The sequence below is a fragment of the Phascolarctos cinereus genome, unplaced genomic scaffold (genome assembly GCF_003287225.1).
Source record: "Phascolarctos cinereus isolate Bilbo 61053 unplaced genomic scaffold, phaCin_HiC Scaffold_4;HRSCAF=312, whole genome shotgun sequence".
Classification (NCBI taxonomy): domain Eukaryota; kingdom Metazoa; phylum Chordata; class Mammalia; order Diprotodontia; family Phascolarctidae; genus Phascolarctos; species Phascolarctos cinereus.
Genome location: NW_027555847.1, coordinates 437,213,540 through 437,221,418, shown reverse-complemented (window position 1 = coordinate 437,221,418; position 7,879 = coordinate 437,213,540). Strand labels below are relative to the sequence as shown.

The window sequence follows — 7,879 nt, the reverse complement described above, 5'->3', positions numbered from 1 at the left end:
ATTTGGTGGCCACGCCCTGGTAAACCATTTTGGCACATGAGCTAACCCAGGCTGAAGGTAACCAACAGGTATCAAAACTGTTGCTGAGTTAAAATGGTGTCAACAACAAATATGCAAAGACTTGTCCCAGTGGAATGACTGACTGTGAATAATTTGTTTGAACAGGTAGCAGATGCAAGCACTATGGAACACTTAGAGCTTGGTTAAATATCAGTTGCACCAAAGCTGTCCACTGCATCTTGAGCCATTGCCAGTAGTCCTGACTTTTGTCTTGCCATTGGCCTTTGATGACTCTGGAAGACAGAGTGAGGCTGACAACTTCATGCAATTCTACCTCACTTAAATCCAATTTATGCACAAGACAAGATATCACCCATACCATTTTACCATTTCTACCTACCTCATAATCCTGTGGCAATAAGCAAGTGATTAACCAGCAGGTACAGATATATTAAGAGTTGTAGGTACAACCCTGCACACAGATAACCAGGCCATAGGGTCTTCTTCTCATTGGAATGAAGCAACAGTGGGATTTGGTGTCTGAGTAGCCTTCTTTAAAGACAGCATTGTTCATCTCCTGGCATGAGGAAGGAGCTAGAAAAGGTGCCCTAAAAATTCTCTGCTTCAACCAACCCTGCCTGCTTACCACAGAAGGCAGGGATTGTACTCTACAGTCAAAACACACACAAAAAATGTACAAAAAACTTGTGCAAAGATAATTCCACTCACCATTGGTACATGGAATGTGTGCACAGTTATGGACTATACAAAATCCAGTAGATCTCAAAGACAAACAACTCTTGTCACAAGAGAACACAAGCAGGTATCACATCCAAATAGCAGCCCTGAGTGAAACAAGGCCAGATTACTGAAGTCAGAGCTGGATACCTGTTTTTTCTAGAGTACCCACAGTGATGGAGAGTGCTGTGAAGCACTTTTCCTTTCAATTCTAAACCCATTATTCTATGTGATAGAGTAAAAAACAAACAAACATACAACACCTCTTCAGACACACAAGAAATATTAGGGTTTTTTTTTTGTTGCTCAGGCATTTTTCAGTTGTTTATGACTCTCCAAGACCCCTTCTGGTGTTTTGTTGGCAAAGATACAGGAGTGGTTTGCCATTTTCTTCTCCAGCTGATTTTACAGAAGAGGAAGCTGAGTCAAACAGAGTTAAGTGACTTGCCCAGGGTCACAGAGCTAGCAGGGAAAAAAAATTCAAATCTGAGACCAGATTTGAACTCACAAAGATGAATCCCATTGACTACAGGTTTGACACTCTATCCACTGCACCACCTAGCTGCCCTTCCTGCCATGTAGTGCTACACAATTTCCAAGGTGTAAACACTCACACTGAAAATTTAACAATCAGCTCTCAGGAACAGGTACCAGCTGACTAGGGTATGCCCCTAGTTGTATCTCACATTAGGGAAACAGTGGATACTTTAGGTATTCTTATTAGCAACGTTACTGTTATGAAGGAGATGTAGTAAACTTGAAGACACTGAGTGAAAAGCAAGTTAAAGGAAGACTTGTTTTTGTGTGTAATGAATTAGTTTGAATCACAAATTTTGGGTCATGTAGTGTAGCAGAGGTAGTGTTCAAATCTTTCCCTAGCCCCACACTGTCTCCCAACTTTTCGAAAACATTCTTCATAAAGGGCCTGAAACATAGGCTTATTATTTATTTCTGTTTACTTCTTCAAAAAGCTTCATAAGGAAATCAATACCAATGCATCTTGAGAAATGAAATGCCAGTAAAAGTAGGTAGGTGAGTCAGGGAGGAATCTACTTTGTATCCCAGGATTTAAAGATCTATTCAGATCCATTAACAAGGAAAGCCTTGTTAATGGAGCAGCTGTGTGACAGAGTGGTTAGAGCACCAAGCTTGGAGTCAAGAAGATCCCAATTCAGAGGTAAGGGAGAGGCAGTATGCCAGAGTTTAATGCCAGTAGTATCTGCATAACAGAGTTGTTCTGAGGTTCAACTAATATAGCATATGTAAAGTTCTTTGAAAATTTTAAAGAATTATTTTGTCAGTTTTTATTTATTGTTTGTTGTTGTTATTATTATTACCAGATATTCATCTTTTTTATGAGATTCACGTCAAAATAGCCCTAGGATAAGTGACTATCCTGATACTTTTTATTCTTAATGTTTTAAGTATTATTGCACAGGTAGATAAAATGGCTCCTATATAGGAGTTGAATCCAAGTATTAGGATCCAAGTATTCACCCTTTATAGAAACATTGAAAGCATCCTTGGTACCTTTCTGATAGAAGACAGGACAACAGGGATGATACGTGTGGCATCATGTTCACACACATGATTTTGATCTTTTCTACTAAGTCATTATATTTCCAAAGCTTTTCATTCCATATAACTCAGAGATTATGATTTGGGGGTGCTGTTATCTATTAAAATCTTGTTTTTAAGGATGAATTTTATATCCAAGTGATTGTAAGCAACAGTTCAATCTATAATAATGGTCTGCCTTTGGTACAACCTATTGGTTAGGACGTCCAGAATATTCTGAGTTCTATATTTGTAGTGTCGGAAGTTGTTATTTGATAACAAGATTCTGATGGATCATACTAGCCACAAGGTCACTTCTTCCTAGGTTTTCAATATATGATAAATTTGTATAGCCTGTAGTTATGCATTGCATAGTTTCTCCCCTTTCCTTGCATAACTTACATTATTTCCTAAGACCTGGATCTTTGAAGATCGTGATTTCTCTTGGAAATTGCTTTCATAAACACTTCTATTTCCATTTTCAAAAATCCATGTAATTTAGCTATAATACTAACGTATTGTGAACAGAGTTCATGTGGATATTGCCTAGGGAGGGTCTTTTGATCCTGTTCTTGGATATTAGCTATCTTATAGGCTCTATGCAGAAATAATCCACATTTGACAACATTCAACAAATTCAGTGATGTATACCTATCATAAGCCTTTAATATTGCTCAGTGATGTAACCTGCTTATTCAGAAACTACTTCTGCAGGTGTGTGGTTTCTTACCTATTTATCATTTCCTCTAAGAATGTCTATTAGCTTCCTTCCTCCTTTTCACAAGGAAATGTTAATCAAAGGGCGCATGTTTCATTAATATGATATATGATATTTTTTAGGGTGCTTTCCAAACCTGCTATTGTTCACTTTACAATTCCAAAGTTCTACATAAAGACTTGCATTGTATAGGTGTTAGTGGCTTTAAATATTTCTTCCCATTTAGCTTCGAATTCAAGAAGCCAAGGAGCATCTGAATATAGTGAGTCATAGCTGGATATATTATACCTTCCTGTTTAACGTAGCTCATCTGGAATAGAACATGGTATTTGTAGATATTGGCTTTATATTTTAGTTCAATGTGACCTCTAGACTCAAGTTTTAAGCCTTTTAAGCCTTTAAAACTTAAGTTTTGATCCATTTTTCCTTGGCATATATTAAAAATTTTACATTTGTCAAGTCCAAGTCACATTTTGATATTATTGGAGAAAGTCCATGAGATGAAGGGACTATTCATTTTCATCACGATAAGGTCATATAGTTTGATATCATATATAGACATCAAATGGTTAATAAATTGTCTTTGTTCATCTTCTTTGATTTAGAATATATGTTCAGTTATATTTAGGAGTAACACTATGGATTTAAGGCTACGTAGAACCACGAGGGTCTTAACTGCTGGAAAATGCCAGAAGTTACATAAATTATTCTTTCAATTATTGTTTTTATGGAATGTTTTGAATAAAAAATAATTTCCCATGTGGACATCAAATATTCTAGTAATCTCACCATACTCGGATCTATTTTATATATTTGCATTATGTGAACAAGCCATAAGTTTGAAACCAATTAAAAGAGGTTGAGATGATAAACAAATTCAGAGACCATGTCCTGGTGGACTTAATCCTTTCAGCTCTGGAACTTTGAAAAACTTGCTTTCCTGACTGATGACTATCTTACATGGACCTTTATGTTCAGTTGGCCCCAGTTACACTTGACTTTAAAGCACAATCATCTTCTTTCCATCTGCCCTACCATGGACCTGTCCGTGACTTTCTGGATTTCAAAACCATGTGCTTCCTATCACTGCTTCTTCTCACTTCACCTAGTGCCTAGGGCCTCCTTATTCTGAAATAGCCCAACTCCTATGGCCTGCTCACCTTGGCTTATCTCTCCTCAAGGTCACCTCCACCTTCTCTGATTGATGAGTTCTTCCTGGAGGGTTCAGGTTCCTAAATGAATGTTAAAATAAATAAATAATAATTCCAAAAACCTGAAAAGGTCAAAAATAATTAAGTAAATGGGGAAGTTTACCCTCTTTAAAAGAAGAAGAAGAAGAAGAAGAGAAGAAGAACAAGAAGAACAAGAAGAACAAGAAGAACAAGAAGAACAAGAAGAATGTAAGTTCCTTGAGGGAAGGGACTATCTTTTTGCTTGAATTTATATTCTCAGCACTTATTGGCACATAGCAAGTGCTTAATAAATGCTTGTTTGCTTTCTTCCTTCTACTATATGCTTAATTCATCTCCCACCCACGCCTTCTAGCTCTAGAACTACAGTTGGTGAGTCTACTTCTGGCCATAAGTGACTTGGGGTCAGTGCAGAAGAATTTTCTATTGGGCTTTGCATCCAAAAGTGCTAAGGTACAGGATGTGCAAATCCAAAACTGAGTTTGAATACAAACAGACGGAGACCTGAAGATTCACCAAAGCCACCTGAGGTCTAACCAATGACCAGAGTTTGTAATTATAACAGCTGAGTGTAGTGGGGCATGTGGCAAATATTTGTTGAGGAGGCAGCACAGCAGTAAATCAACCTGACTGACTCAGGTCATCCATAGACTGACCTATCAGCCCTAGATGACTAGGAGAGCCAGTCCAGATAAGCAAGAGAGAAACTCATCCATTGCCAATTTTTCACCACACAGTGAACCTGGTGGCAACTCCAAGAGTGGAGAAAAGGGTTCTCAAGGCCAGGAGTCACAAGAAAACCCTAAGTTTCATGTGGTTCTCATATGTGGGTCTTACTATCTGTATAATTTTAGTTTGAGTGCACTCTTTCCAGGGACTTTGTGTGTGGTCAAAGGGAGAGTGTGCCCGTTGATCCAGGGAAATAAGGATTGTTTTGTAGCTGCTATTCTTGCTATAATATCTCAACAAATATCTCCTTTATAAAAGTTAATTGATGTTACTTTGTTGATTGCTTTTGTGGATCACACTAGATGGGAGCTTGTGAGAGACAGTACTGAAACTAGTCTCCCAATGTTACCCCTTAGACTCATCAGGGGAGAAGTCATATTCTTCCACCTGGGAAACCAACCTGCTAGGTCAGTGCATGTTTGGAAAGAGTATTTAATACACTTTTGTTGACTGATTGCCCCCCAAGAGGGTGCTACAAAAGTAAGAACTGGACCCCAGTTCTAGACTTGTTCCCATGCATGTCTGCTACCCACTTTGAGAGGAATAAAACATGGATACAAACTAAATCCTGTTTGTCTTTCTTAGACCAAACTCTGCAGGTTAACATACTGGTGCTTTGTGGCTCAGATTAAGACAGGGAGCTAGAGACTAGACATTCCCCTGACAGCACTGGGGATAGGTGCTCAAGTCTTACTCTCTGGAAAGTTCTGTCCCTGACAGAGTAGCTAAATCCCTTCTCTATCCTCTGCTCCTAAGATGGGACTCCTGCCTATTAGGTGAATTTTTCTCTTTGAACTGGCTCTGGGGCAAAGACCACTTATATAGGTCTTCTCTAAAAGGATATCTTCTGCAATTATATACGGGACCTAGACACACAAGCTTTTTAAGGACCTGGGAATTCCAGGACTAGCACCTCTTCCTTTCTTTGGAACTGTTCTTTTTTTATCACACAGGTTTTGCAGATTTTAACATGACTTGTTTTTAAAAAAAAGTATGGGAAAACCTAGGGGGTTTTTGATGGCAGACAATCTACAGTGGCCATCATGGACCCAGAGACTATCAAATCAGTGCTGGTAAAAGAGTGCTATTCTGTCTTCACCAATTGTTGGAATTTTGGTCCAGCAGGGATTTTGGAGAGTGCTATCTCAATTGCTGAAGATGATCAAAGGAAGATGATTCAGTGTTATCCCCAACATTTACAAGTGGAAGACTCAAGGAGATGTTTCTCATCATTAACCAATATGGAGATATATTAGCGAAGAACATGCAGAATGAAGCAGAGAAAAGCAAACCTGTAACTCTGAAAGACATTCTTGGGGCTTACAGCATGGATGTGATCACCAGCACTTCATTTGGTATCATTGTTGATTCCTTGAATAACCAAAATGATCCCTTTGTCAGAGAAATCAAGAAGTTAATTAAAGTTTTCTGGATCCACTCATACTTAACAATAACACTTTTTCTGTTACTTATTCCTTTGTTAAAAACATTGAATGTAACTGTTTTCCAAAAGAAGCAAAGAGTTTCTTAGCAAAATCAATTTAAAAATAAAGGAAGAATGAAAGAAAAGTTCACAGAAGCACTAGGTAGATTTTTTCATCTTATGATAGATTCTCAGACTTTTAATAATTCAGAGATGCACTCTCACAAAGATCTGAGTGATGAGGAAATCCTGGCCCAATCTATTATCTTTCTTTTTGCTGGCTATGAAACCACCAGCTCTGTCCTTTCTTTTCTCTTTTATCACCTGGCAACCAACCCTGAGATCCAGCAGAAACTTCAGAAGGAGATAAATAGAGTTTTGTCCAACAAGGAAGCAGTCACATATGATGCCCTGGTACATATGGAGTACATAGACATAGTGATACATGAAAATCTCTGGCTATTTCCCATAGCTTGCAGGATTGAAAGGGTTGTTAAGAAACCTGTTGAAATCAATAGAGTGAGGATTCCTAAAGGCACAGTGGTGATGGCCTCACCCTTTGTCCTTCATCATGACCCAAAATACTGTCCAGAGCCAGAGCTGAGCCCTGAAAGGTTCAGCAAGGAAAACAAAGAGAGCATTAACGCCTTTGTGTACCTGCCCTTTGATGCTGGTCCCTGAAATTAAATTGGGATGAGATTTGCACTTTTGAGTATGAACCTTGCAACTTGCTGACTCCTGCAGGAATTTTCCTTTAGAACTTGAGCAGTCAGCCACTTCTTTCACCTACTGTATCCATTGTCCTGCAGGCTGTAGCAAGGCTGTATCAAGAAGGCAAAACAACATTAGAAATTCTCCTTCTCATTCAACTCACCCATATCTAAAATCATGTTCCAGATTTCTCTTCTATAGCCTAATGACACTGAATCCTAGGATTTCAAAAGTAACTTAATATACCTCATGAACCAAAGAAAAAGAAAATTTTTTTAACCATAGGAGAGGAGTATTTAGATATTTCAAATGGTCTTTTGGAGATCTCCATGTTTGATAGCTATTGTATAATGTTCAATGGTATTAAGTGTCACATATGCTGATCCAACTGATCATTTTTCAAAAGAAATGACCCCCACCATATTAGTGCCTCTTAATATTACTAAGCTATAGTGATTCAATGGATGAAAATAGAGAAAACCATGAACTGAATGTCTGTTTATTTTTATCAGCAATAGTCCTTGACAATTACAATTATAGTGAATGTAGTAATATCAAGGAGAGCATATTACTTATTTTTAATATTCTGCATTCAATCAAAGCATATAATTTTTGCTTTCTTTTTTTCTTTCTTTCTTTGCATTTGTGACTTCTTTCACAACATAACTAATGTGGCAATATGTTTTGCCTGATTGAACATGTATAACCTATATTAAATTGTTTCCTGTCTTTGGGAGAGGGGAGGTGAGGAAGAGAGAAGAAAGTTGAAGCAAAAAAAATGTTTAAATGAATGCTAAAATTGTTTTTACATGT

The 7,879-nt window shown here is 37.8% G+C and overlaps 1 pseudogene; it reads left to right on the top strand.

Annotated features, from left to right (window-relative positions):
• The first annotated feature begins 1,250 nt into the window (after window positions 1-1,250).
• On the top strand, window positions 1,251-7,120 carry LOC110214726 (cytochrome P450 3A4 pseudogene; annotated as a pseudogene).
• Window positions 7,121-7,879: the final 759 nt, after the last annotated feature.